An 8,919-nucleotide genomic window follows, 5' to 3' on the forward strand; every position below is an offset into this window, starting at 1 on the left:
ATGAAGCAATCAAAGACTCAAACAAGAAACAAGCCCACACAACTACATAGCTCCACGAACCACAACCTTTTTCTAGCCTGAGACCACAAGACTGAGATGGTGGCTGGCTACCACTGATGGCTGTTCTAACCAGGCACACACCCCAAAGTGCTGGAAAGAATGCTAGGAAAGTGTAAAACAAGGCTCAAATCCCTGAAAATGGCCAGACTCATTGGCCCATATTGAGGAGAGGAACCCCCAAGAACATCATCACCCTGATGAGGGACTGTTGGAACTGGAACTGAAGCTGTCTGTCTCTTCAGGTCACCTTTCAGCCAAGTAAGATTAGATTGTCAAATGATCTCACCTGTGAGTAGTATGCCTCCTTAAACAGTTAACTGTAACCCAATGGCCAGTATTTACCCCAAAGCAAAGGTGAGAAGGCAAGGGAAGCTCAACCAAGGAAACAGAACAAACAGAATGGAAAGTATGTAACCAATGGCGTGGAAGAATTTGTATTAAGGATATTAAAAAGCCTAACTCACTGCCATTGAGTCCAGGCTGACTCATAGCCACCCTCTAGGACAGGGTAGAACTGCCCCTCTGAGTTTCTGAGACTAACACTTTGCAAGAGGACAAGCCACCTCTTTCTCCCAAGGAGCAGCTGATGGTTTCCAATGGCTGACCTAGAGGATCTCAGCCCAACTCGTAACCACTATGCCACTGGGGGCTCTTTAAAATGTTAAAAGGGAGCCTAATTTGCTCTATGAGAAGGCTCCACAAGTTCACAGACAAGTTCCATTATTTCATAATTCCATTTTTCCATTAACTTTTTGTGACGCTCTCTTGTGCAAATGTTAACCAAAAGAATAAAATATTTCATTTAAAAAGTTTTTTCTCAGACTGCTTTAACCAGCCCCTGCCCTGCTTCAGCAGGTTCTATATCAGTGTGGATTCTCAGTGGTCTGCCCAGAACCACCTCTGGCTAGCTTGAACAGAAAAGGAGTTTATAGGAGAGTTGCCCACTGACTTCAAGAAGGAGCTAGAACCAAAGAAGACCCAGTAGGGCAGACATCAGGGAGGGTGGGCTGGGAGCCGCCTGGTGAGGATATTACCCTGTGCCAAGGCTCTGCCTCACCTGTGCCCTCCCTTCTGGGGATTCTCCAGAAGGTCAGGGTGCTGTGGGGAGTTAAATGATAGGCAGCAGAGTTACATTGGCCAATACCCACTACAGTTTTTGCCTCTGACGCCAAACCCAACCCTCATGTCCCAGAGTGGCACTAGGCCTTCCTTATGTTCCCAACCCCTGTTCCACAACCCTCCATTTGGCTGCCAGCGGGACATTGCCAGTTGCCTTGCGGACTCCACTTTCTCTACCTGGCCCTTTTCTGTTGTGGCCCTTGCCACTGCATGGTGATTGGTGAGTTTCTCTCTTAAACGAGGGGCGCCAACTACTGGGCAGGTGGCACATGCGAGGTTGGGGCACAAGCTTGGAGCATGATTTAGTCATCTGCTTTGCAATTGTTTTTGCTCCTTAGTCTTAGGGAGATGTAGGGGTGTGGTGCTCAACAGAAGGGAACTTTGGGGTACAGTTGGAGTGGTTTATTTTTGCCTAACCGCTTAGGGACCGGACTGGGTGAGAACCCTCTCTGTAGACTCTGTTCACCCTTGCACCATCCAAAGATACTTCCAAGTGAAGTGGCTGGGGCCTGCCTGTCATTGTGAAATGATCATGCTGGACCGGTCTCTCAATGTCTCCCTCTCCATCTTGCTCAACTTTTCGTCTCCTGTTTCAGAGGCACCTTGGAGGACAGGACAATGTGTGGGCGGGGTGTGGGAGAATGGAAGTACAGGCCAGGTCTGGCTGTCTGAGTACTTTCTCTGTGTCGGGCTCTGTTTTGGTGACATCCCTGTGGCTGCCAACTCGAAATGCTAGCTCATCTGCTTGTTGACTGGCTGGCTTTGGACAAGCCGCTTAACTTCTCTGTTGCTTTACTTCCTTGTCGCTAGAGAGGAAATGACAAGGACAGCTGCATCAAACGGTTGGACATAAAATGAAGATGTCTCTGTAAAGTGCTGAACACAATCATTAAGGCTTGAAATAGTTTATTGTGCCAACCTGGCCGATAAACACATGTGGGGTTAATTGAAGGGTGGAGGGATAAATGGCTCAGTGAGCCTCGCCTTTCTAGTTCTCAGGTCTCTTGCTTTCTGATGGTCGGACCAGGGTGCAGCTGCCTTACTCAGTTCCCTGCTTTAGCTGGCAAGGTTCACTTTCTGCAAGACATCCCTGAGGAGAAGCCACATGGACCTACCCCGATGCAGCCCTGGGTGCTGGAGCACCCGTGTGGAGACCCCTCCCAGCGCTGAGATGCTTACACATTCACTGACTCATCTTTCCTCCTGCAGTCGGCATCATTGCGTCTGTTTTGTGAGATGGAGGAGGACTTTGTGGATTGGTGTTGGACATCTGAGTTAATTAATGTTGGACATATGAGTTAATTAATGTTGGACTTGTGGGCTTGGGCAGCACTGGGTTGGGAAGTTTTCTTGATGTGCACTTACCCTGTATATAAAACTCTTATACATGAGTTTCTGTGGACTTGTTTAAAGTACCCAGACTAATACAAGGCTTCATAAATGCTAACAGTTAGTTAGTCCTTTTCTCTTAGCCAGCTGCTCTTCACTGGCACAGGTCGTCTCTTGATTTCAGTTCTAAGTGTGTAGGCTTTACCTCTGTCAAAGCAGTGATAGCATCAGGGGCACGAGCCTTTCAGATGTGCCGAGCCAAGAATCTGATGCCTCGCAATCAGGGTTAGGGAAGGCTTGGAGGCTGGGTTGCCTGGCTGAGCTGAGGGTGAGGCCCTTGCATGGGTGGGGACACATGGTATAGTTCCTGGTTGACCCTGACTTGGGCAGCCAGCGCGCCTGTGAAAGGAGCATTGGATTGGGAGAGAGCAGGGCGTCGCCAACCTGCCCACTGATCTACCCATCTGAGATCAGAGCACAGCGCCACCTGCAGCCCTTTCTGGTATTTAACTAGTTCTCTGACTCCCACTTTCCAAGTGCTTTCTTTATACATGTTAAGTCTCCCAAAGAGAGTGCTGACTGCCTCATCTGTCCACTCACAGAGTGAGCTTGGAGGTTACAGAACAACCTTTGCAAAAAGTGCCTGCCCAGAGGTTAAACGCCACTTCACTACTGAGGGCTAACCAAGTTGTTTTCCAGTCAGTAACCATGTTTAAACTTAATATGTAATTACACACATGCACATGAATGTGAGGTAACTTGCTGTAAAAAGGCAAACCCAAGGTGGATTTTTAAGCAACATGCACCAGCAGGTTCCTCTTAACACCAGCTACCTCTCTCTCTCTGCATGCTAACATTTACCATCTAGCATCTCTCTCTAGGCAAATGTTTTTCTTACCTATCCATGAGCCTTGGGAGGGAAATGATTAAGATGCACACAGTAGGGCTTGCCTGTGCCTTGTGGGATATGTCTTTATTGATTTGTTCAATGATTTTAAGAGGGGGGAAGAAAACTTCAGGAATGCAACAAATTGTCAAGACAGAAGGTCTCATTTGGGAAATAGTGTAATGATTTGGTTAGAAAAGTATACTTACAAATTATAGCCAGGCAAAATAGTTCCCTGGTGAGCCAGTTACACTGTCAACATGCTTTCTCTGAGCGTGATCTTCAGTAGTGGCATTGAGATTAATATTTACCCTGAGATGGATTACATAAGCTCCCCAGCCCCTCAACACACGATGTTTTATTGCCAGTCCAAGGCTGCTTTGCCGCTCTCTCCAAGCTTATGCTGAGAGGAAATAGTGGAAATGGAAAGTCCAAGGAAGGTCATTTAAATGGTGGGCTAAGGGGTTGGGGTGGGGTTCATGGAAAAGAGACTCGGGCAAACTTAAGTGCCAGCCCACTTTGTGGTGGATGTAGGGAGCCTTGGCCAAGTTACTTTATCTTTTTGAACTTTGGTTTTTTTCCTTATAAAGAAAAGTGATAAGCCTGATTCTCAGGGTTCTCAGGGTACCGGTATTAGTGATCATGATTAACATGATGCTGTCTATGGACAATCAGTTTGAGTGAATTCCATTTCAGTTGTCATCTGTATATTTTCATTTTAAAGAAAAACAAAAATATTTTTATCAGAAAATGACTTTTATCATCCAGTTTTTGCTTGTAAACATTGCGACCACTGGGTTTTAGGCAAAGTTTAAATTTTTGGATGCTAATCTGGACATTAGAGGATCCCTGGTGGCCTAGTAGTTATGAGTTAGGTTGCTAACCACAAGGTTGCAGTTCCAAACCACCAGTCACTCCTTCGTGGGAAAGACAGGGTTTTCTGCTCCCCTAACAAAGTTAGTCTCGGGGTCTTTTTTTTATTTTTATTTTTTAAGTCAGTCTCAGAAACTAATGGGGACAGTGGGCAGTTCTACCCTGTCCTGTAGGATCACTGTGAGTTGCCATTGACTCACTGGCAGGGAGTTTAATCTGGACATTTTCGCCTTTTCAAAATTAAAGTTATATTTTTTAAAAGCTATGAAAGAAAGAGACATGTTGTTATATGCTAAGCTTCGTCAAAACTGGCACTTTGCAGAAATTTCATCCATCAGCCCAGTGTTCCCAGATTATTCAGATTTTAAAAAAAAACTGTCAGTGTCTGGCTTCCATTTTTACATTTGCATGAAAGTTGATTCTGAGAACATTTCAGTGAGTCAGTGATGACGTGTGTGGTAAAATACACAGATCTCAGTATTTATTATCTTAACCATAAGTGCACAATTCAGTGGCATTTACTACATTCACTTACTGTAAACCATCATCGATATTCTCTTTCAAATGTTTTCCATATCTCCCAATAGAAACTTGGTTGCCCCTGAAGTAATAATTCCCTAGATCCCCTGGCAAACATTAATAAACATTTGCTTTTCTGAAATGCCAATTTAAAGTACCAGGGTGCTTGGTGCTTGGAGAGGTACTTGGTGCTCCAAGTGAGGGTTTTTGTCATTCAAGTGAGGGTTTTTGTCATGTACTGTGGAGTGGGAATAGTGGTGACACCATGGTAGAATTCTCCCTTGCCATGCAGGAAACCCAGGTTCAATTAATTCCCAGCCAGTACACCTCATGTTTAGCTACCATCCTGCCTGCCAGTGTCGGTTGGGATTTTCCTATGATACTGAACTAGTTTCAAGGGAGCTTTTAGACTAAGGCAGTAGGATGAAAGGCCTGGCAATCTAATTCTAGCTCTCAGTTGGTGGCAGCTTTGTTGATCACAATGGTTTGACCTACAACCCATCATAGGAAGGGCCCAGGGCAGAGTAGCCTTTCGCTCTCATGTGTGATGCTGTTGACTTGATTCTACCTCATAGCTACCCCTAGCACAGGGTAGACTGCTGCCCTGTGGGGTTTCCAAGGCTGTAATCTTTGCAGAAACAGACTGCCACATTTTTCTTCCTCAGAGCAGCTAGTAGGTTCAAACTGTCACCCTTTTAGTTCATGGTTAAGCACTTAATCACGTTGCTTCTAAAGCCCCTTCCCTTGCACATAGGGCCACCAGAAGTCCCGCACTGACTTTGGTAGCAGCTAACAGGGACACTCTTGGTAGCAAAAGATGCAAGAGATGCCAGAACAACAGTTTACTACATCTAATGTGGCAAAATCATCTTCCACGTGTTAAAAACGGACCTAACACAGCCAAGACTCACTAAGAGGAAACTAGCAAGATGATAAGGTAGCAGCTCAAAGGCAAATATAAGAAGCTGGCTATTGACAGAAGAGAGGAGGGAATGCAGGGGAAAAATGGCAGATTTAAATAATCTGGTTCATGCCCTACAGTAGTGAAAAAACCACAGGCTGGGGTATTTTTTTCTCCTAGCCAGAAATCACCTACAACTTACTGGTTTTCCCATTAACATCTAACCTTGCAGAATCCAGGCCCTTGTCAGCAGTGAGTAAAAAGTCAGATAGTTACAGTCTAGAGAGCTGCAGATGGGGCCCTCTCTTCCTCTCTGATTGTTTTTGGTTTTGACATTTTTAATTGTTGGACAGGTTTTTTTTTTTTAGTCACATTTGGGCTCAAGAGCTTAAGAAAAAAAAGAGATACCAGGATCTTAAAGGTGGTTTTCCCAGGACGAGACGTATCCATTGTACTCCAGATGTGCTGACCCCTGCGATTTCCTCAAATGTGGGAAACTCGACTGCATAATTTGTGGTCATGGGGGACTGCGTTCGTACTCTGCCCTGAGATAAGGGGGTGAAAAAGACTGGTTCTAATGGGGAGAAGTCTTTGGTCAAAGTAATTGCAGGTTGTTGTGAAGCCATGGTCTGGATATGGGGCTGAGAAGCCACACAGAATGGGCAAGGAGGGACATTTCCAGAGTGGGGAAGAACAAAGGTGCAGGGAGTGGGGTAGGGGGCAGGTAAAATGCTTTGTAGTGGGAGCAAGCAGCTGGTAGCAAGCTCTGAAACTCATGGTTAAGAAACTTGATTTGTTGGGAAAAGCTTTTGGACCACACGGAAGCAGTCAGCAAGTAGGGGGTTGCCCTAGAAACCAAGGCAAGGGAATGAAATCCTCTGTGTTGTCACAGGGTCTCAGTGAACCTGGCAGAGGAATGGGCCCTGGGAGGCAGGATCAGAGGACAAGCACTGCTCTGGTTGAAACCACCAGTTGGGTCCAGTCCCAAGCAGACCCTGGAAGCCAGGGTTGTGACCGAGCTGGGCCCTCTGGGGCTATTCCCGGTCTTCTGTAGGCCTTTTTCTCTCCTAGTTGTTAAATGTCTTGTTTCATTTTTATGTCGTATTTGTTGCATATAAAGGAACATATGACACGATTGTATATGTCAGGAAGCTCCAGCGTTTAGGACACCCCCTTCCCTCTCTACCCAATTTCTGTGTGTGGTTTCTATGCCAGTAAAAAGAGTTCACTCATCCCTTGCTTAAATAAAGCTTGTCTGAGTCACCAGTTTGTTAGTCAGCATCATTCTGCATCTCCTCCCTCCAGAGGAAGGTGACCCAGAGCCCGAGTGTCTGAGTGGGGTGGGTTTGGACACCAGTCTGCCTGTCAGAGCCCTCACTCTGTGTCATGTCTACCTTGTTCTTGGGGGCCAGCGCTTCTGCCTGGTGGGCAGAGCTAGGCTCCTGGACTCCTCCCTGGGTCCTGGAGAAAGCACTGGTGACCACAGATAACACAGTGGAACTCGATCTCACAACTGACCGTCAGGTTGGGTAAAACTGAAAAGCCCAACCCACCACCCTGGGGTCACCTCGGACTTGTACTGTTCTGCATCTGATTTTTTGTTTTAATGAGGAGTGGGGCGGGATAGGTTTGGTTGGAAATTGGCTCCCAGGTTTGCTTCCCCTGCCCGATGAGTTTCTTTGTAGAACTCAAGCCACACTCCCAGCTGCCTGCACACCTCACAACAAGCTTCTGTGTGTGGGCTGCATATTCCTGCATGACTGTCCCTAGCAGTCACCTATAATCATAGGGATAGGCCCGTTTTAAAGTGTAACACAAAAGCCATGTGACCTCACTACACAGTAGTGAAACATTTACACCCTCGGTTCTACTGTAATGCGACAGATGCATTTCTAAATATCCCATGTCGGGCCAACTCATGCGATAAAGACCACAAGGCTTTATGGGAGAAACGAGGTTGAGGCCCAGCACTCCAAAACTTAATTAATAACAACAAAACCACAAAGACTACTGTACTATTCACAACCAATAAACCAAAAACCAAACCCACTACCCTTGAGTTGATGCTAACTCACAGCGACCCTACAGGAGTAGAGCTGCCCCTGTGGCTTCCCCAGTCTGTTTACTCTTTACCCCACATAGACCCCTAGGTGTGGCTGGTGGTTTCGAATTGCTGACCTTGCAGCTAGCCACCCATCTACCCATCGTGTAACCACTATACCATCAGGGCTCCTTTCACAGTCAATAGGAACCGAATAAAATAGCACAGTTTTTATAGGTACTGAGCAGTGAGGAAGTATATAAGTTTCACAATAAATACGACACTGGTTTGTTTGTGAAGTGGGCAGGGGAAGGTTCCAGCTGTGGGGTACTGTGCTGTGGAGGAAGTAGGGTTGTTTACAATCAGGTGGGAGGTGTAACTCTGGTGGGTTTGAAGTATGCTGGTGGGCCATCTGTGTATTCCTGCACAGCTTCTTGCAGCTGGAGGTGGTTGTCTGAATTTTTTAATGTTTCTCTTAAACCACTACCGTGGAATTGACTCTGACTCATCTGGACCTTATAGGAGAAAGTAGAACTGCCACATCTTTGTCCAGTGGAGCAGTTGGTGGGTTTGAACTGGCAACCTTTTGGGTGGCAGGCAAGTATGTGCCCACTGTTCTGCCTCACAGACTTCATGTTGTGCTCAAATTCTTCTGTGATATAGCTATCACATTGGAACAAATTGGCCTTTTCGAAGTAAAGAGTTGAAGTAAAACTGTCAGAAACACAGTGAATAATACATACTAGCTGATACTAAGTGCCAGGCCCCATGCTGTAGTCTCAGCATGAGTTTTCTGTCAACAACTCCAAAAGTTAGCTATGTTAGTTAGGTCAGCCATGTGTTACAAATGAGAAGGCCAGCTCAGAGGGGTCCACGTGTTCCTCAGATTGCAAAACAAAAAAACAAAAACTCTGACAGCCATCGTGTGGATTTTGACTTGACCCTATAGGACATGGTAAACCTGCCCCTTTGGCTTTTCCAAGACTGTATCTCTTTATAAGAGCAGGAAGCCTCATCTTCCGTGGAGCAGCTGGTGATTTCAAACTGCTGATCTTGCAATTAGCAGCCCAATGCATAACCCACTACGCCCCCATTCTTTTTCCTCAACACAGTAACAGAAATAACAAAGTGCTTGCAGACATAAGACATTCAACCTCTTTAGTACCCAAACTATATGCTGCGCCCCCAACC

The 8,919-nt window shown here is 46.1% G+C and overlaps 1 protein-coding gene and 1 non-coding gene across 2 annotated transcripts in view; both read left to right on the forward strand.

Moving 5' to 3' along the window:
- The window catches only part of SREBF2 (sterol regulatory element binding transcription factor 2), a 65,872-nt gene that overhangs the window by 15,998 nt on the left and 40,955 nt on the right, over positions 1 to 8,919 (forward strand). The window lies entirely within an intron of this gene.
- On the forward strand, positions 6,072 to 6,235 carry LOC115870849. The gene has a single exon (XR_004046956.1). It is a non-coding gene; the product is annotated as a U1 spliceosomal RNA (small nuclear RNA).

Source organism: Echinops telfairi, unplaced genomic scaffold (genome assembly GCF_000313985.2).
Source record: "Echinops telfairi isolate 266 unplaced genomic scaffold, ASM31398v2 ScPeMD7_2;HRSCAF=8, whole genome shotgun sequence".
In the NCBI taxonomy this organism is placed as follows: domain Eukaryota; kingdom Metazoa; phylum Chordata; class Mammalia; order Afrosoricida; family Tenrecidae; genus Echinops; species Echinops telfairi.